Source organism: Aotus nancymaae, unplaced genomic scaffold (genome assembly GCF_030222135.1).
Source record: "Aotus nancymaae isolate 86718 unplaced genomic scaffold, 86718_ANA_hifiasm-v0.15.2.pri h1tg000058l, whole genome shotgun sequence".
In the NCBI taxonomy this organism is placed as follows: Eukaryota; Metazoa; Chordata; class Mammalia; order Primates; family Aotidae; genus Aotus; species Aotus nancymaae.
In genome coordinates, this window is record NW_026988472.1 from 55,332,683 (window position 1) to 55,354,490 (window position 21,808).

The 21,808-nt window shown below is 43.0% G+C and overlaps 1 long non-coding RNA gene across 1 annotated transcript; it reads right to left on the reverse strand.

The window, feature by feature from the left end:
* Nucleotides 1-2,075: 2,075 nt before the first annotated feature.
* Nucleotides 2,076-21,309, reverse strand: LOC135269963 (uncharacterized). The gene is made up of 5 exons (XR_010338199.1): nucleotides 20,921-21,309; nucleotides 18,713-18,826; nucleotides 15,063-15,155; nucleotides 6,824-6,871; nucleotides 2,076-2,275 (listed from the first exon to the last, which is right to left on the reverse strand). It is a non-coding gene; the product is annotated as an uncharacterized LOC135269963 (long non-coding RNA).
* Between the last annotated feature and the right edge of the window lie 499 nt (nucleotides 21,310-21,808).

A 21,808-nucleotide genomic window follows, 5' to 3' on the forward strand; every position in this document is an offset into this window, starting at 1 on the left:
CAGACTGGCTCTTTTGAGCCAGAGTAATCATGTCCCTTGCATAATGGTGACCTCATGGTCTATAGCAGTGCTTCAGGGACATCTGTGATCTCAATTAAAGGTGGCGGGGGAGTGGGGGATGGAAGGTCTTCCCTGTCATTATACCTTAATAATATTTAATAAGACTGACGCAGTGACCCACACCTGTAATCCCAGCACTTTGGGAGGCCCAGAAGGGCTGATTATCTGAGGTCAGAAGTTCGAGACCAGCCTGAACAACGTGGTGAAACCCCATCTCTCCTAAAAATACAAAGATTAGCCAGGCATGGTTGTACGTGTCTGTAATCTCAGCTACTCAGGAAGCTGAGGCAGAAGAATCGCTTGAACCTGGGAGGGGGAGGTTGCAGTGAGCCGAGATTGTGCCATTGCACTCCAGCCTGGGCGACAAGAAAGAAATACCATCTCAAAAAAAATTCAACAAGACAAAGTGTGGGGAATAATTTGGAAGATGGTAGGTGTGCTGTTCGTCAACACCCTGCCCCAAATGGATGGCTATTATATTAAATGACACTGATGCAAAGCCAGATAGCAGCTCTCCCAACATTTTAAATAAAATTTGAGGGTATCAGAAGGCATGTGCAACTCTCTCTCAACAAAATACCATTTTTTGAGATGGAACACTATTAAACATGCTATTGTATGATTTCATAAACTCTAGAAACCAGTTTTTTTTTTTTGAGACTCAGTCTCTCTCTTACCCAGGCTGGAGTGTAATGGTGGTGATCACAACTCACTGTAGCCTCGACTTCCCAGGCTCAAGCAATCCTCCTGCCTCAGTCTCCCAAATAGCTGGGACTACAGGCACCCACCAGTCCATGGAAAATGTTTCTATTTTTATGTAATCTCACCATGTTTCCCAGGCTAGTCCCAAACTCCTGGGCTCAAGCAATCCTCCCATCTTGGCCCCCAAGGTGCTGGGATTATAAGCATGAGTCACCATGCCCAGGTGCATTTTCAACCCAAACAATAAAATATAAAGAATCAAAGTGTCTGGAATACAGATTCCCATGGCAGCTCATGACAGTCTCATTGGTGAATTAGTTTCTCTGCTTTCTGCAGATTCCTCTTCTCCCAGCTTCCAGGACTCTCTTGATTCATTCTGTTTCTCTGTGGAGTGAGTGTTCACTTTGAGAACTTCTTTCAGAATTCCTACTTATAATTCCCAGAAATGTTTTCCACCTTCATGCACCTGCTCATGGGAAAATCTCGGTTTCTAAAGAATTTGCTAATCTCTTTTTTTCTTTTTCTTTTAGAGACAGGGTCTCATTCTGTCACCCAAGCTGGAGTGCAGTGGAATGACAGTAGCTCGCTGTAGCCTCAGCCTCCTAAGCTCAAAAGATCCTCTAGTCTTAGCCTCTGGAATAGCTGGAGCTATAGGCATGCACCACTGCGCCTGGGTAATTTTTTTATTTTCTATTATTTTTTTGTAGAGATGAGGTCTCTCTATGTTGCCCGGGCTGGTCTTGAACTCCTGTCGTCAAGGAATCCTCCTGGCTTGACCTCATAAAGTGTTGGGATTATAAGTGTGAGCCATCATGCTCAGCCTAGATTTGCTGATCTTGATATGTTGTGCCTTTTCTGATTCCCTTTTATGTTGACAAAAACAGCAAGTAGCATGCCTGTGGTGCCAGCTACTCAGGAGACTGAGGCGGGGCGTGGCTTGGGGCCAGAAGTTCTGGGCTATGGTGCGCTATGCTGATCGAGTGTCCGCACTAAATTCAGCACCAACATGGTGACCTCCCAGGAGCAGAAGACCACCAGGCTGCCTAAGGCCAGGTGAATGCAGGCTAAGTCACAGATGCAGCAGGTCAAAACTCCCATGCTGATCAGTAGTGGAATCACGTGTGCAAATAGCCACTGTAGTCCAGCCTGGGCAACACGGCAACAGCAAGACCCCATCTCTTAAAGAAAAAAAAAGAGAAACAGTAACATAGCCATGCTTAGCTCAATTCTAAACTACGGTTCACGCTACCTAAGTAGTCATGCTTATTTAATGCAATAATGCCATGGCACAAAACCGTCTTAAGGGCAGGAAAAGAAAACACTAAAATGCACAGTGAAAAGGAACAAACCTTTGACCAAACCAGGTGGTGTTTCTTGAGTTGTGTAAGTCAAAGGCAGTCCTCTTAAAGGTCATGATTTGCAATGTTCTGGTGTCCATTGAATAGTTGTGGGGGTAAGGGGCACGTGTCTGACTTGACCCAAACTGTTCAGAAATGGCACTTGCCTGCTATCTCTGAAAGACATAGATGAATCTTAATATAGTCCTTGTACATAGCTTTTCTATGTTTTTTTTTCCAGTAGGACAAGAAGTACATGGAAGACTTTATTGTCATGCCGGATATGGTGACCCACTGAAGATAAAGCTCCCCTAATTAAATTCATAGCATGTCTGTTTTATCAAACTTTGCATTTCTTTTGAAGTGTAGCATCTGACCAGGAAACAGAGTGAGATTGTAACAAATGCAATGCTTATCATCGACATGGCTAATTTACTGAAACCCTTGGAGTTCACTTTTCTCATGGGTGAAATCAAGACTGGTGTGTTATCTTTGCATAGCCTTTGATGTAAAGGTAACAACACTCCCTAGCCACATTCCCTGGACAATTTCAGCTGCCCCCTGATAAAACGTTCTGGCTGTTACTCTTTGGAATTATGGGATGAAGAGGGCTCCATAAACCATCTCAGTGATATAGAATCAGAACCACCCACTCTTCCAGGAGCTGAAGGGAGCATTTAAGTAACTCACTTAGATGACTAAGTGTCCTAGTAATGTCAGTCTCTGGGAAAAACACTAATAAAATGTATGAGAGCAAAAGTGCTCCCTGAATTTCTGATGCAGGAGATAATTCTTGCTGAAGCAAAGCCTTTTTGTTTGTTTGTTTCTCATTAATGTAAATTTTGCTTAACAATATTCAGATCTGGAGAAGATATGATACGTGTCATTTTGCAATAAGCGACCTGCTAGGGTGATTTTTATGAAAAAATATCCAGGGATCTGTCAAATGATGGGCAACTGACTCTTTTACCCCAAAGCCAGAGTTCATTTGTTCATGGAATATTTATAAAATGCCAGCTGAGCATCTGACTTCCAGGGTAGATTTGGTAGTCACAAGGAATGGAGTCAGAATAGCTCCTCTCTCAGCAGAGAGGATCAATGTCAGTCGTGGCTATTAAAAAGTGCAATAAAGTGTTACAGACAACAAGCTGAATGTATCCTGAGTTGAAATAGACACAGGTTAGAGAGTGAAAGGAATTCTATCCAGGGTGATCAGAGGAGAACCATAGAAAAAGGTCAATGTTCTCCTGTTTTCTAATAAAGCAGTCAGCCTCTCTACAAGAAAATTGAGTGAAGCACATTTCATTTAAGATTTAGGTTAAAGTCAGCACTGCCTCCATCTATTTCAGGTTGGGTGGAGAGGGTCATTCTCTTTAACAAGATATTGTTTTGATACAATCCAATATGTTCAATTCTTTCAAATGTCTAGACTAGACATTGAAATTAAGAACGATGCTGTAGCCAGGAGTGGTGGTTCACGCCTGTAATCCCAACACTTTGGGAGGTTGACGCAGGCAGATGGCTTATGCTCGGGAGTTCGAGACCAGCCTGGCCAATGGGGCAAAATCCCTTCTCTAGTAAAAATACAAAAATTAGCCAGGTGTGGTGGAACATGAGTGTAATCCCAACTATTCAGGAAACTGAGACAGGAGAATCACTTGAAATCGGGAGGCGGAGGTTGCAGTGAGTCGAGATCGCACCACTGCACTGCAGCCTGGGTGACAGAGGGAGACTTCATTTCCAAAAGAAAACAAAAAAAGAAGAATGGTGCAACCTGGCGCAGTGGCTCATGCCTGTAATCCCAACACTTGGGAGGTTGAGACAGGCAGATTGATTGAGATGTATTCATTGGAACAAATACTCGTGGAGAGAAAGTAGAGAGTTCAGAAAAGATAAAAATAGAACTAGATGCTGGGAAAGCCATATAATGTTGGGATTCACTTGGGGTGGCTGGCAAAGTATTAAGGGAAATATTAGGGAAATTACAGGTTATAGTCTGAAACCTTTTGGAAGGCTGCACGGTTTTAATGAGATGGGCTGAAGGCAGCCAGTTCTTAACATTAGAGCATTAAGTCACAGAGTGAAGATTAGGATAATAAAAGCTTCCCCAGTTAAGTCTGTTTATCCCACATTCCTTTGTCCCTACTCTGATTTGTTTACTCATGTAAACTTTGTGCTGGATGGCCGTCTTGTGGGGAGGTCAAAGGGGAATTACCCATTAATGGTGTTTACTCTGGGCCCCGGAACCAAGACCTTTTATCATTCATAAAACCATTCTTTAGCCATATTAATTATCCACAAGTATGTTGACTTAGAACCGCTCTTATTAAATCTATACAGAATAAATGTGAGGAAGGACAGGAAGTAGGGTCGATTAGCTGCAATCGCCCTCCGAAATCACTGTACTGTGCATGTGAGTGCACTTATTCATCCATCGCTGAGTCAGGGTCTACAGGACAGACCTCCACAGGTGGTGATCAGCATCTCAGGTGGTGACCCTGACGTGATACTCGTCACAGCTGGCACCCGAACAGGGACATCGAAATAACGCCACAGCAGGTGCCCTGGTGTGAGGAGACCAGACCGAGTCATCATCACAGCAAGTGCCCAAATGCGGAGTGAACCAACATCATCATCACTGCAAAGAAGGAAAACAGTGGATCCCCGAAAACAGAAGCTGCAGAGACTGTATGATCAGGTCAAGTAGTCAGCAAGTCAAGTAATCCCCCACTGCGGATTGCCAAGTTCAAGGAGGCCTAATTGAAAGAATTAATACAGACTGTTGCTTCCCAAAGCCCATGGTTCCCGGCAGACAGCACACTAGATGTAAAGCTCTGGGAACAACTAGGGAGAAATCTTACACAGTATCATGCACAAAGCAACCAATGAGTAGGAAAAAGGACAAAGGACATGCTACAGCTATAGGTCCTTGTCTTAAGCAAGCAGCATTACAGAAGGAACTCTTAGCCTGCTCAGGCTAATTAATGATCGGCAAGGCAATCAGGTGTATGTTTATAAAAGGATAAGAAAAAGGGAATTAGAGGCTTCAGGAGGAAAGCTCTTCCCAAGCCAGCAAATGCTCCCAAGAACTCGGCCTGTGCAGTGATAGGGAGCCAGGCCCAGCACACCAGAGTTAGCCTTCCAGGGAGGGCAGGAGGCATGCACAGGAAGGTCCACCCAGCAGCTAACTGAGGGCAGGAGGAGGGAGCGAGGCACAGAGAATGCAGTGCAAGTAAAGAGCAGCAGCTGGCAGGGCCGCAGCGTGGCTGCCATCCTGGGACCCGTGCCACTGCCTCTGGCTCCGCAGGTGTCCCACAGTGAAATTTCATGTATTCCTTGTTTACAATGTCCTAGATTATAATTCTCTGCTGAGATTTAAGTAAAATTTAAATTATGATAATAGCTACCCTTGTTATCTCTAATGTAACCATGTAACTCTATCCAAATCCGACTTAAGGGAAACAGTAACCTCTAAAAGGAGAGAAATTACAGAAGGCCCATGAATTAGTTAAAAAACAATTAACAGCTAAGCATGTAAAACCACACATAACTCTTTAAAGGAGAACTTTAAATCAAATTAAATAATATTTGTTGAATTAAGAAGTAAAAATGTTGTGCTCTTCTCAGAAAGTGAAGAAAATTTGTATGTAAACATATGCATGAAAGACTGATTAGAAGTAGTCTTTGCTTAGGTAGTGAGTCACTGTTTTCAGAACTATTTGGCAGTTTAAAGTCCATAAATCTGGTCAGCCTGAAAACTCAATTGCAAGATTTCAGCTATTCTGCCTGTGACTTTAAGCACATGGTTAAAGTATATTCTTTGAGTCTCTGCTTCCAGAGATGCTTTCAGATTTCCTCTTAAAATTTCATGTTATCAATTTCAGCTTGCCATCTTAATGAATTATACAGTCAGTTGCTAGGTTACAATCCTGATACCATCAAAATTCCTTTAAGAAAAGAACCATTCGAAGTGATATTACACTCCTCCATACCTAATGCTTTAACACTGTTTACTGATAGATCAGGTAAACAAGGAAAAGCGTCAGTCTAGTACAGATCACATAATTCAATCACCTGATCTAAGCTTACCAGCAGTCAGAGAGCTGAGATTAAAGCCATGATACTAGCCTTAAAAGCCATTTTCCACTCAGCCAATAAATACAGTAAGTTGCGTGGCTTACTCAGTTTATCTACTACAAAATCTTCAAACGGAATAAGGTCAAGGACTGCGTCACTTGACAGACTGACACCTGAATGCATCAGTGGCCAGCACACAACAGAGCCTGATATTAATAATAGTAAATCCAGACCGAGTGAGTGAATTATATGGTCTCCACCAGACTGTCGCTTTTCCATGCTTACCAGAACCATCAGTAAACAGTGTTAAAGCATTAGATATGGGGAAGTGTCCTTACTAAAGCCCATAGTGTTAAAGATGATGTTGGGACCCATTGCCTTGAGCATAATGCTGTTTAAGATTTCTCCTCACTTGTTCCCAGAGTTCTACATCTAGTGTTTCTTCTTCTGGGAACCATGGATTAAGTGAAGCAACAATTTGCATTGTTTTTTAATTCAGCCACCCCAAGTGAATCCCAACATCTCCTTTCCCATTCCTGGGAGTCACTCTTTGACTGGAAAAGAATGTTGCTAATTGTACTCATATTTGTTTTGTTATTTGTTAATTCCAGGATGCAAAACCAGAATAGAAGCAGTGATCACCTCACCTGACAGACATGTTGCTGCTCTATCTCTTCAGTCAACAGGACCTGATGCTAAAAACAGAAAAGGGGAAAATGTGGGGATTCAGTCAACTTGGTGGGAGAAATTTAGCTATAGAGAATATACACAAACCCTTTTGGAAGGCCTGAGGGTTTTTCCTATTGCTCTTGGCTGAAGGCAGCCTTGTCCCCTTAGTTAAATATATTAGAGTAGAAACAAAGGACTGTGGGGAGTTTACCTTACTAACTTGTTTACTCATGTGGTCCTATAAACTAACCTTTGATCCTTCCTACTGATAAACTACAAAACCGGTTTTCTATCTTAAAGGGCAATCCAGCCATGGATTCTCCAAGATATTTAATCCCTGCAGCAAAAAGAGATATTGAGAAAATAGAGCAAGCCATTTCTCTCAAAATCAGCTGTTACAATCTCAGGCACCCATCTCCTCCATGATAGGCCCTGGGTCTAGAGTGAGGGTGCTTGTATAGTTTTAGCAGCAGGGCATTGGCAGTGACAAATAGTTTTGGCCCTATGAGATGCTGAATGAGGGAGATTTATAGGTTTTGTCAAATTGTCTGTGATCATCAGAATACCATGATTCTGGTTTTCTCAGACGTAAAACAACAAGAAATAAATAACATTCATAATTTTGACAATCAAGAGAATTTGCATGTCACAACAGAAAAAAGAAGCTATACTATTAGGGTGCCAACTAAAAACATCATGAAGAAAATTATAACCTGTATCATTTTCAGAGAATTCTTGTAGTCAAGAAATAATTCATGATTTCATCTGCATTTAAAAATGAAGGTCAAAGCTGAGCACAATGGCTCGCACCTGTAATCCCAGCACTTTGGAAGGCTGAGGCAGGCAAATCCCTTAAGTCCAGGAGTTTGAGACCAGCCTGGACAACAGAGCAAAACCCCATCTGTACTAAAAATGCAAAAATTAACAGGGCATGGTGGCACGCACCTGTAGTCCCACCTACTGGGGAGGCTGAAATAGGAAGATCGCTTGAACCCAGGAGGTTGAGGTTGCAGTGAGCTGAGATTGTGCCACTGCACTCCAGCCTAGGGAAGAGGGAGATAATACTCTGTGTCAAATAAACAAGTAAATAATAAAAACAAAGGTCAGGGCTGGAATCTAGTAACAGGTATGTTACAGGTGAAACAATTTTTCTGTCTCTCTAGCCCTCCTTTTCTATTGAAGGAAAAGTGTAGGAAGAGCAATTCATCTGCAAAATAAGTTTTAGGCTCATTATACTTGAGTATTTGCATAAAGCGCAGCAACAGTTGATATGCTTTTCTCAGGCTGGCTCTGCTGGAACTTTACTAAAAGTACATTATTTTGGTGAAAGCCTTGGTCAAGTAAAGTGTCCACAATTGTGTCCTGTTTCAAAGGAAAACAGTCTTACTAAACTCATGCAAGCCACTATATATTTCCGTAAAATGAGAATAGTCAGAAATAGTTTCCAAATTGTGGAGAACTCAGCTAGAGAGAAAGGTAAATTTTGCTCACAACAAAATATGATTCCAATCACTCTAAACTGTAAATATCTCACAAGAAAAACAAATGTCCTTAATGCTTCTTTAACCAGAGCAACAGCCTTCCAAAGAGGATGATGATGTTTGCTCACCTTGGAACTACAATTCACATGCAAAGAGTTATTTAACAGGCACTGTAAAATCCACCAGCTCCTCACATAGTTACAGAGTCAGTCTGAAGAGGAAAAAGAGGCTCCTCCTTGTATGTTATCTTTGCATTACCCAGGTAGCAGGTCCTATATGAACCATTTATGTTATATCATGGAACTCTTTTAGACACCATTATTCCCATTAGCTTCAGTTAACCTCCCATAGCAAGGGTGGAATTGCCTCTGCTGGCAAAAAGGATCAAAGTCTGTAAACTATGGTAAGAGATTTATTCTGAGCCAAATATGAGTGGTTACTGGCCCACGGTACAGACCTCAGGAGATCCTGAGAACATGCGCCCAGGGTTGTTGAGTTACAGATGGGCTTTATGCGTGTTAGGGGGACATAAGACACCCCTCAACACATGTAAGATGTGCATTGCTTCGGCCAGGAAAGGTGACACACTTCAAGGTGTGGGCTTTCAGGTCACAGAGAGTCATAGATTTTCTTGTTGGAAATTGATTGAAAGAGTTCAGTTGTTGTTACAATAGGTAGCTAGTCAGGCCTGAGCAGGGCAGGAAAGCTTCTCCCCAGCCCCACCAGGAATGCCAGCTGAGCATCAGGTGATTGTCAGGCGCTTACTAAACTGTCCCTCTCAAATAACAACTGGGCACAGCCAGTAGCAGGGAAAGGCTGTCTCCCAATACATAGAAAACACCTGAAACAGGTGACCAGCAGCTTCCCAATACGATCTCAGGAGCTGGATGAGTGGGCACTGGTGTGCACACTAAGGTAAAATGGTGGCATTTGACTGGTCCACGACCTCCTAGGAACATTCAGCTGGCAAGGGAAGAATGCCTCAAGTGAGCATGTGTACAACTCCAGTAAGCACACTGGTGCCTACTCCCGTCCTGAGTGCTGGCAGGCCACTGTGCATGCAGACAGCCCACTTCAAAGGAAGACTCAGGAGAGAAGGGACACAGACTGCAGAAGCATGCCAACATGTAAACCCCAAGTCTAAAGGTCAAACCATGCACTCGATCTCTTAGGTCAGATGCTTGGCCGTGTTCTAAGTGTACTTTCCTTCCTGCTCTAAAACTTTTTTTTTTTTTTTTTGAGACGGAGTTTCGCTCGTGTTACCCAGGCTGGAGTGCAATGGCGCAATCTTGGCTCACCGCAACCTCTGCCTCCTGGGTTCAAGCAATTGTCCTGCCTCAGCCTCCCGAGTAGCTGGGACTACAGGTGAGCGCCACCGTGCTCAGCTAATTTTTGTATTTTTGTATTTTTAGTAGAGACGGGTTTCACCATGTTGACCAGGATGGTCTTGATCTCTTGACCTTGTGATCCACCCGCCTTGGCCTCCCAAAGTGCTGGGATTATAGGCGTGAGCCACCGTAGAAGTTTTTAATAAATGTTCACTCCTGCTCTAAAACTGGCTGCAGTATCTCAGTCTACATTATGCCTTTTGGTCAAATTCTTTTTTTCTGAGGAGGCAAGAATTGAAGTTGCTGCAGACTCCTACAGATTTGCTCTCACTGACATATTTTGGTGCCATGTGACTCAAATAACTCCCACCGCTAACATTATTATTTAAAGACCTGGAATCAATAGAAGAAACTGTCTGGGTTAAGGTCACTGTTGTGGTCACTTGGAAGGCTGAGACAAGAGAATCACTTGAACCCAGAAGGCAGAGGTGGCAGTGAGCTGAGATTGCACCACTGCACTCCAGCCCGGGAAACAAACAGTGAGACTTTGTCTCAAGAAAGATAAGGGATTGTGGAGACCAAGGTTTTATCATGCAGATGAAGCCTCCAGCTGGCAGGCTGCGGAGCACTTACCAGACCTAAACACTGTGCCGGCTTCCTAGTTAATTATCTCCTGAATTAGGAAAAGACCTCGAAAGAAGCAGTGATTTTGAACAGAACGTAGATTTTCCCCATGAGAGACAGCCTTGTAGGGTCATTTCAAAATACATCAAATAAATACATTTTTGGGCAAAATACTTTGATTTTATGTTGCTTATCTGTTACTGATGCTATACTAGAGTCAGTTTGAAGTTTGGTATCTTGCTGTCACAGAGTCTCCTTTGCCAGTCTTAGGGTCTCTGTGTTGATGTTAGTGGTGGTCAGTTATGCCAGAATTTCAAAGGAGGGAGGTATCAGGAGGCATGTCTGACCCAACTTCTCATCATGGCTTGGCCTAGGTTTTCAGGTTTGCTTTTGAATGCCTTTGGCAGAGAAGAGGGATCCATTGTACTGGTTAGAGGGCTTCTAATTTTATTGTTGGTTGCAGCCCTGAAGTGGAAATTCTCTAGTCCAATGTCCCAGTAGTTGTGATACTCGACAGGCTTACAGGCTTTTGCCATTGGCCCCAATAAACATTCCACAAATGGCTGGGCATGGTGGCTCATGTCTGTAATCCCAGAACTTTGAGAGGCTGAAGTGAGTGAATTGCTTGACCTCAGGATTTCGAGATCAGCCTGGCCAACATGGTGAAACCTCATCTCTATAAAAGACAAACAAAATAACAGTCCACAAAGGGCTATGAAGTGGAGAAGTTTTCCTTGCCAGCACCCCAGCTTCTACCCTATGTTCTGCAAGCTTGGGCAATCTTACCCGTTCCCATTGATCATGTCCAATTAACATTTCCCCAAAGGGCAGATTTACGTGCCTTCAGTTTTATAGTACTGGGGGGGAATATTCCCTGCTCAGATACAGCACCTATTTTCATAAGACCTTTACATCAAGAAGTCATAACTAGCATACATGAAGCCTGTTCAAACATCTCAAATTTTGTACTCCTACCAACCCTTACATTCTTAAATATCTGGTCCCAGGGACTTTACTTCCCTATTTCCTCTCCAGTGAAAAAGGATTTGGGTTTCCAGCAGAGGGTTGAGCCAAGAGACTCCTGCCCTTTCGTCAATATTTATCTTGACTTGCCTGAGGCAATGTCAATATTGTCATTAAAACCTTTGACTTTTGATTTTTCTTTTCTTGAGACAGGGTTTTGCTCTGTCGCCCAGGCTGGAGTGCAGTAGCACGATCTCAGCTCACTGCAACCTCTGCCTCCCAGGTTCAAGTGATTCTACTGCCTCAGCCTCCCAAGTAGCTGGAATTACAGGTGTGTGCCACCACACCCCGCTAATTTTTGTATTTTTAGTAGAGATGGGGTTCGCCATGTTGGCCAGGCTGGTCTCAAACTCTTGACCTCAGGTGATCTGCCTGTCTCGGCCTCCCAAAGTGTCGGGATTACAGGCATGAGCCACAGTGCCTAGCCTTAATTTTTCTTAAATTTCTCCAATCTAAGGCAAATGAAGAAAACTGGTATGGGGTGCCCTAATGTTGGGGGACCACTCGGGGCTCCCTTTGGCCCACCCAACCTTTGATCATGTTGTGAAGACCTTTGTTTTAACTCATCAACTTTCCTTTTATTTGTTTCATTTCTTAATAATTGTCCAAAGATTTCCACCCTTGTGGCATGAGCCCTTTGACTTACTTTTCCCTTCCCTGTTTTTGCTTAACAACTTATTAATTTTGTTTGTTAATTAGTGAAAAGAAACTAAATCCCCAGGCTAAGGGGAAAAGTCAAGTTGGGAACTGTGTCAGGAAAAACTGCCTCCCGTTTTATCCTAAGTAAGACAGCCACGAAGACAAAAACAAGAAAACAAAACAAAAAAACTACATATGTCTTTCACAATCTGCCCACAAAGAAATTTTTTTGTGGGCCTCAAGATCTTTACCCTAAAACAATTCTGTTCAATTTCACCTTGGCAATAAAAATTGACAGCCCCTTCTATTTTCACAGGTGTGGGACAAAGGACAGACAGAAGTGAAAGTCAGCCCTCTGCTCACCTGAGACAAATGCTTATCTGATGGCTTCCCCTGCCCTATTGTTTACGCAAAGATGCAGATTCATTGAACCATTAAGGCATCAGTGACTGTTCCTCTATGCAATCCCCTGCCCTCACATGTAAATTGTGTATTCAATGAAAGGCTGATCAAAGACCCAAAAGAATGCAACCTTTTGTATCTTATCTATCCATGACCTGGAAGCCCCCACTTTTGAGTTATCTCACCTTTTGGGATGGAACAAATGTACATCTTACATGTGTTGATTGATGCCTCATGTCTCCCTAAAATGTTGAAAACCAAGCTGTACTCAGACCCATGAGGGAAAGCTACAACAGAAAATTTGATAAGGTTTCTCAAACCATTGTTTGATTCTACAAGAGTAATGTCACCTGGGGTGCTCTTGTAGAAGGGGACCCTTGAACCAAAGCATTTATAGAAATAAAGCTTTCCTTTCCAAATTCATGAACCTAACAGTTCTTCAGTCAACATCATCAGTACACTGAAAATCTATTGTGAACCCAACGTATCTGAGACAGGTCTCAGTCAACTTAGAAAGTTTATTTTGCCAAGGTTGAGAATTTGTGCCCGTGACGCAGCCTCAGGAGGCCCTGACGACATGCGCCCAAGATGGGCAGGGCACAGCTTGCTTTTATGCGTTTTAGGGAGACATGAGACATCAATCAATGTGTATAAGATGTACATGGGTTCGGTTCAGTAATTCAGGACCTCTCGAAGTGTGGGCTTTCAGATTAGAAGTAGATAACAGACAAAAGGTTGCATTCTTCTGAGTCCTTGATCAGCTTTCTACTGAATACACAATTTAGGCTGGCTCAGTGAATCTGCACTTTTACATAAGCAATGGGCAGAGGAAGTTATCAGATAAGCATTTGTCTCAGGGGAGCCTTGGAAGGATGACTTTGAGTTCCGTCTGTCCTTTGTCCACACAGAATTTCCTTATGCACAAGTTGTAACGTGGGTATGTAGCTTCTTTGTATCTGTCTTATTGAAGAGTCAAATGGGAGGCAGGCTTGCCCGATACAGTTCCCCGCTTGACTTTTCCCTTGCTTAGTGATTTTGGGGAGATTTATTTTCACTTCACACTGTGACCGGGGTGATAGAGTTTGGCTGCGTCCCCACCCAAAGCTCATCTTGAATTGTGTCTCCCATAATTACCATTGTTGTGGGAAGGACGGGGTGGGAGATAACTGAATCATGAGGGCAGTTTCCCCCATACTGTTCTCGTGGTAGTGAATAAGTCTCACGAGATCTGACGGTTTTAAAAGGAGAAACCCCTTTCGCTTGGCTGTCACTCCCTCTTTGCCTGCCACCATTTCTTAAGATGTGACTTGCTCCTCCGTGCCTTCCCCCATGATCGTGAGGCTTCCCCGGCCACGTGGAACTGTAAGTCCAATTAAACCTCTTTCTTTTGTAAACTGCACAGTCTCAGGTATGTCTTTATGAGCAGCAGGAAAACAGACTAATGCATTGGGCAATGGGCATATTCAGCTGGTGAATATCCCAGTAATGATAAAGCCAATCCCACATGGCTTGCATATGAAGCTTTATCTAGGATGCTCCATTTGGCATTTTATAGGGAAGTTTGGGCAGTCCCCTTCTCAGGATAAACGGACCTTGTGGTGGTGTTTACCCATTCTATCAGGCTGGCCCTTTCCTCAGGAGAAGCTTCCTGTGCATCTGGGTCCCATACGTTCATCAGTAAGTGTTTAATAGTGAGTGAGCTGTGGGTCCTGAACCAATCCAAACATGCCCTTTAATTCTGTGGCATTTAAAAATTAAACACATTGGCTGGTCAGGGTGGATCAGGCCTGTAATCCCAGCACTTTGGGAGGTCAAGGCGGGCAGATCACCTGAGGTCAGGAGTTGAAGAGTAGCCTTACCAAAATGATGAAACTCCATCTCTACCAAAAAATAGAAAAGTTAGCCAGGCATGGTGGCATGTGCCTGTAATCCCAGCTTCTCAGGAGGCTGAGGTGGGAAAATCACTTGAATCCAGGAGGTGGAGGTTGCAATAAGCTGAGATCACACCACTGGACTCCAGCCTGGGTGACAGAATGAGACCCTTTCTCAAAAAAAAAAAAAAAAAGAAATTCACATACTCTTCTTAAAGTAGTCATTCTTACAAACCATTTTAGAAAAGGGAACTCAGGAAGCTGATGATACCAATCTACAAGATAAAACAATTCTTTTTCAAGCTTATACAACCCACGGCCCGTGAGCTGCATGTGGCCCAGGACAGCTTTGAATGTGGTCCAACACAAATTTGTAAACTTTCTGAAAACATTATGAGATTCTTTTTGCCTTTTTTTTTTTTTTTTTTTTTTTTGCCTATAAGCTATCGTTAGTGTTTGTGTATTTTTGCGTGGACCAAGACAATTTTTCTTCCAATGTGGCCCAGGAAAGCCAAAAGATTGGACAGCCCTGCAAATACGCTTTGGGTTTAATAGTTACTTGGTTTTGCCCTTCCCTCACATTGTCTATTTTCTTGGCAATCACTGGTCTCAGACGTAACTTTCAGTTGGCCTGGCTTAATTTTTCCTTTTATAGGAAGCTTTGCAGTGACTGGCCTGATCTGAGAGAGACCCACCTCTGAGCTTGGTGCAGCCTTCAAGTCCAAGCCAGCTCTGTTTTACTTTCATTTTAGCAACTACAGAGAGCAATAAGAAAGGGGTTGAATAGTTCACTTATTCCTTATTAATTTGCATTTCGTATACATCCAGGGGCAGGGCGTGGTGGCTCACCCCTGTAATCCCAGCACTTTGGGAGGTTGAGGTGGATGGATCATCTGAAGTCAGGAGTTGGAGACCAGCCTTGCCAACATGGTGAAATCTCATCTGTATTAAAAAAAAAAAATAGAAAAATTAGCAGGGCATGGTGGCACATGCTGCTACTCAGCACAGTGAGGCAGAAGAATCACTTGAACCCAGGAGGTAGAGGTTGCAGTGAGCTGAGATCATGCCACTACACCCCAGCCTGGCAGCCTGGGCAACAAGAGTGAAACTCCATTTCAAAAAAACGAAACAAAACAGGAAACATGGCACCTGCCAGGTAGCGAATCCATCTGCATAATAAAAGATTATGCTATGCACGCCCTATGCAAATGACATGCCTAGTTCTAACCAGTTTTATGTGCCTTATGCAAATGGTACACCTGGTCCAACCAGTCTTTTGCGCCCTATGTAAATCAGACATGCATTGCCTCCTCGAGCTCATCTATAAAGCTTGCTGCATTTCAGCATGGGAGCAGCAACCCACTTCTCCAGGACCCTGCTCTGCTGCAGAGAGCTCTTCTCTTTCTTTTGCCTATTAAACTTCTGCTCTCAACCTAATTTTGTGTGTCCATGTCCTCGTTTTCTGTGGCCATGAGACCATGAATCTCAGCTTTTTATCCCAGACAAGGATGCTGCTTCATTACCAAGTGTGACCATATGGCCACCCAAAAGTCAAAGGTTTTTCATTCCACACCTTTTTATTTTTCTCTTTCTCCAATGAGTTTTATCTATATAATTTTCCATTTATTTTAAAGTGACCTTTAAATAGCCTCTAAACATTACATTTTCTCTGGCAAAAACCACATCTTTGTGCTTTTATAAACCTCACCAAAAATACACCTTACTCTCCTACTATTCCAACTCCCAGTAACCCTAATTTCCAGTGCAAAACCTAGGGTTACCTAATTTATCCTAACATTGATACAGGATGGCTGGGCTCCTGGCTAAACTACAACCTCAGGTCTGAAAGCTTGGCCCTAAGTGAAATCAGCTGACCTCGTTTTTCCTGCCCAAATGATTGCCCTTTTGGCCTGCCCTGCCCCCTATCCTGTGTCCATAAAGACCAGACCAGCTGGCAGGAAAAAAAAAAGAAAAAGACAAAGGCAACACAAGCAGCTGACTGGCAGGGATACAAGCTGCTGAGTGGCGAGCAGAGAAGTAACTGAGCATTGGAGATGACAGATAAACACGACTAACTTCAGACAGAGTGGTTTTGGAGGGGAGCCCAGCCAGAGAAGTCTAGGCTTCAGAGAAACATCGCCTTCTTCACACACCATCCCCTTTCCAGCTCCTCTTCCACTGAGAGCCACTTCCACCCACTGCTCAATAAAGTCCTCCACATTTATCATCTTTCAAACATTCCATGTGACCTGATTCTTCTTGGACACCAAAGAAGAACTTGGTGTCAAAAAGGACAGGTGCAGCCCGGTGCAGTGGCTCACGCTTGTGATCCCAGCAATTTGAGAGGCTGAGGCGGGTGGATCACCTGGGGTCAAGAGTTTAAGACCAGCCTGACCAACATGATGAAACCTTGTCTCTACTAAAAATACAAAAATTAGCCCGATGTGGTGGCCGATGCCTGTAATCCCAGCTACTCGGGAGGCTGAGGCAGAAGAATCACTTGAACCTAGGAGGCGGAGGTTGCAGTGAGTCGAGATCACGCCATTGCACTCCAGCCTGGGCAACAGAGCAAGACCCCATTTCAAAAAAAAAAGGAGGGGGGACAGATGCAGAAGGCTGTCACCCTGATCCTTCACTAAGCTATTTTTTTTTTTTTTGAGACGGAGTCTTGCTCTGTCACCAGGCTGGAGCACAGTGGCGCAGTCTCAGTTCACTGCAACCTCTGCCTCCCAGGTTCAAGTGATTCTTCTGCCTCAGCCTCCCAAGTAGCTGGGACCACAGGCGCGTGCCAAACGCCCAGCTAATTTCTGTATTTTTAGTAGAGACGAGGTTTCACCTTGCTGGCCAGGATGGTCTCGATCTCTTGACCTCATGATCCACCTGCCTCGGCCTCCCAAAGTGCTGGGATTACAGGCCCGGCCACTAAGCTATTAATACATAGCTATCCACAGAATGCAAGCTAAGTAATACAAGTGACTCCAGTTCCTGCCCACGAAGGAGGTCAAGGTCAAGGGAACAGTCCCATCTCAACATGACCCTTAGATTTTAAACTACTGGACAGGATTTTGAAATTAAATTTATCCAATTAATTTTACCAAAGATTACTAAAGGAATGTGAATTAAAAGTGTCTGAGCTAGCTTTTGGTTGTCTGATAAGCACTTACTTTTCTTTAAGCCATTTGATTAGAGCTCTTTCATATGATTTGGTACTAAAATATTACTTTCTCATGACATATAGAAACATACAGACAAGGCCGGGTGTGGTGGCTCATGCCTGTAATCCCAGCACTTTGGGAGGCCGAGGCAGGCAGATCACAAGGTCAGGAGATGGAGATCATTCTGGCTAACATAGTGAAACGCTGTCTCTACTAAAAATAGAATAAATAAGCTGGGCATGGTGGCACATGCCTGTAGTCCCAGCTATTCAAGAGGCTGAGGCAGGAGAATCACTTGAACCTGGGAAGCAGAGGTTGCAGTGAGTTGACCTCATGCCTCTGCACTCCAGCCTGGGTGACAGAGTGAGACTCTGTCTCAAAAAAAAAAAAAAAAAAATACAGACAAGGTCAGGCATGGTGGCATACACCTACAATCCTAGCACTTTAGGAGGCCAAGGCTGGTGGATCACTTGAGCTCAGGACGGAGACCAGCCTGGCCAACATGGCAAAACCCCATCTCTACAAAAAAAAAAAAAAACACAAAAAATTAGCTGGGTGAGATAGTATGCACCTGTGGTTCCAGCTACATGGGGGGCTGAGGCAAGGCAGGAGGATTACTTGAGCCCAGAGTTCAAGGCAGCAGTGAACCAAGATCATACCACTTCACTCCAGCCTGGGTGACAGAGTGAGACCCTGTCTCAAAAATAAACAAATAAATCAAACAAACAAATAAACAAACAATATATAAACATATATATAGACAGAGACATATCCTATACAATTTTTCATTTGCCTGTTTTGAAAAATTCTCTCTCTTCCTTTAGACTACTAATTTAAAAAATTACAGGAGCTAGCAAAAGCCGAGATAGTGCCATCACACTCCAGCCTGGACAACAAGAGTGAAAACTGTCTAAAAAAAAAAAAAGAAAAGAAAAAAAGAAAATACTGGACCAGTGAAGAATTGCCTCTAGGTAAAGGCCAAGAGTTAATAAAACCAGCAAAAAGGTCAGGAAAAGCGTTGTCACTACCAGGGAGCACTCGTGAGGGGATGAGTGGAGTGCTTTGGACTCCATATGCAATTTTCTTACTCATCTCGGGGCTCCTAGTGGAGACTTTTGGAGGAAATATGCACGTATTTTTATCAATGGCTTGGGTTATCAGTCCTTCCTGAGAACAGACAGAATGTGTTAGCTGGCAGACAGAAGAAATGGAATTAGTAACCCTGAGGGCAAGTGTTTACGTTGAGAGCTTCAGGCACATCTCGCGTTCTTGGAGTGGACCGGACCATACTTTCCTAATCTGCTTTTTCGTTTGCTCATTCTGTAGGGGCAGATCAAGGCTTACTGAATAGTTTCTTCAGGAACTGGTCGACGGCAGACATCCAAAAGCTCTGAAGCAAGTATGACGCAGCAGAAGTTGAACTCCTAAGACGTCAATCTGAAGAATTTCAAGAAGAGACTGTGGAATTCAAAAATTAAAGACTTCTTGCAATTTCATTAAGAGTAAATCAGTATTTTAAGACATTCTTGTTCTAACCAATTCTTTCCTTTTGCATTACTATATTTCTATTATCAAAATCCAACACCTAGAATGATTATAATTTCCTTTTATTTATAGCAAACTTAATTACATAAAATTTTTTTGAATTCCTTTTTTACAGACAGTATTATGACTTGCACAGACCATATGCAACCTGCTTGGACTTTCTAATCTGTCCTAAACATGTCTTAAATAACTAGTTATTTTATGTGAAAAGACAAATTAAACATACAAGATTCTTTCTCATACAAAATTATTTTTCTTTCAACATACCTTACCAAAAATACCTCCTTGTAACTTTCTTTTATTTATTTATTTATTTTTTGAGACAGAATCTCACTCTGTTGCCCAGGCTAGAGGGCAGTGGCATGATCTCCACTCACTGCGACTTCCACCTCCCAGGTTCAAGTGATTCTCCTGCCTCAGCCTCCTGAATAACTGGGACTACAGGTATGCACCACTACAACTGGCTAATTTTGTATTTTTAGTAGAGAAGGGGTTTCACCATGCTGCCAGGCTGGTCTTGAACTCCTGACTTCATGATCTGCCTGCCTCGGCCTCCCAAAGTGCTGGGATTACAGGTGTGAGCCACTGTGCCCAGTCTACTTTCTTTACATCTCTTATTTCTTGGTTCCTTTAAATGTGTTTCATAAATAACCCTTAAATGAATGTGGAATCTGGCCGGGTACTGTAGCTCACATCTCATACCTGTTATCCCAGCACTTTGGGAGGCCGAGGTGGGCAGATCGCCTGAGGTCAGGAGTTGGAGACCAGCCTGGCCAATATGACGAGACCCCATCTTTACTAAAAATACAAAAATTAGCCAGGTGTGGTGGTGGGCATCTGTAATCCCAGCTACTCTGGAGGCTGAGGCAGGAGAATCACTTGAACCCAGGAGGTGGAGGATGCAGTGAATTGAGATTGTGCCACTGCACTCCAGCCCGGGTGACAGAGCTAGACTCTGTCTCAAAAATATAAATAAATAAATAAACCTGGAAATAGATAAAAATAACTTAGCTTTGAATAAGAATATATTTTTTAGAAAAGTTTTTCTATAATATAATTTTTTAAAGTTGGAAATGACCCAGATAGTTAATGAATCTCTATTATTTAACTTTAGATCTAAATTATGTTTATTTACAAGCATTTTCTTCATTACATTTACCTAATTAATTTACAAAATGTTTTACCTAGATTATCTATAAAAACCGTGATTGTCACCATTTAAAGTTATTTCCCTGTTAACCATTTTTATAGCCTATGATTTTTGTATGTTTACCTAAGTAAAAATTTTAAGGTTAAATATATAGGTATCTTACCAATAACTTAAGATTTAGCTATTTTTATTACACCAATAACATCAAATGTCTTATTTATCAAAAAGTACACAAACAAAGATTATTCTGTGTTATGCTGGGTTGCTGGGTTTATGGTTTTATAAGCCTTATGTCAAATTTTGACACCTTATAATCTGTCAGAGGTATGTAAGTCATGTGAACTTGGAAAGCATTTTGGCTTATTATTTAATTTATGAGTACTCTTTCTTTTTTTTGAGACAGAGTCTTGCTCTGTCGCCCAGGCTGGAGTGCAATGGCATGATCTCTGCTCACTGCAACCTCCACCTCCCAGGTTCAAGCGATTCTCCTGCCTCAGCCTCTCGAGTAGTTGGGATTATAGGTGTATGCCACCATGCCAGGCTAATTTTTGTATTTTTAGTAGAGGCGGGGTTTCACCATGTTGGCCAGGCTGATCTCGAACTCCTGATCTCAGGTGATATGCCCGCCTCGGCCTCCCAAAGTGCTGGGATTACAGGAGTGAGCCACTGCGCCGGCCTATGAGTACTCTTTAACTTGAAGCCAATCTGACACTTCATGGCTAAAATACATAAAAAATATATGTATGTACACATATTTGCATGTACATAAAGACATCTAAACACACATAGACACTCATACAAAGATCCTATAGCTTTTACTTCAGCACTCTAGCCAGGAGATATCAACACAAACTCACCAGCAGTAGAAAAGTAACAGAAGGGCCAGGCGCGGTGGTTCATGCCTGTAATCCCAGCACTTTGGGAGGCTGAGGCAGGAGGATCACTTGAGGTCAGCAGTTTGAGACCAGCCTGATTAACATGGTTAGACCCTGTCTCTACTAAAAATACAAAAATCAGCCAGACATGGTGGCAGGCCCCTATAATACCAGCTACTCGGAAGGCTGAAGCAGGGGAATCACCTGAACCAGGGAGGCAGAGGCTGCAGTAGGTTGAGATCGCACCATTGCACTCCAGCCTGGATGACAGAGCAAGACTCTGTCTCAAAACAAAGAAACAAACAAACAAAAAGAAAAGTAAAGTAAACAGAAGATTTTAAGTAGGCAGAAAAGAAAATAGAGGACTTAGGAGCTGTATGGTTGCAGGCTGACCTTTGGGCTGGAATTTTCTTTGATGTAATGTGTGCAGCAGTTTAAAGTTTGAGCAAGCACAGACATGTAACAAGGACGTTTCTTGTTTCACCTGGTATGCCCTCAAACTTTTCCCACTGACACAAATACTGGTAAGTAGAGGAACCATAAAACCAAAAGGGGTACCCAAAAGGAGGTCATTCTCCTTGCTCTTCCTCATTCTTACCTGACATGTCTCCCACTTTTTTTTTTAATGCAGAACTAAACTGTGACCTAGGTTTTAGTAGGGTGGATTGAAATGTGCTGGCTGTGGGAGGGACTACAGTGTGTCACCACTGAGTCATTCCACCCTTTTATGTGTCTCGGTTTCCTTGTCCAGAGGTCTAGACGTCCAAGAGGGCTCAAAATAGCAAGTGATCAGCTCTTACACCTGTTTCCTGGATGAGCTTCTTCAAATTAATTTTGTTGTCTGGTTCCCTGTAGGGTCACTGCACGTAA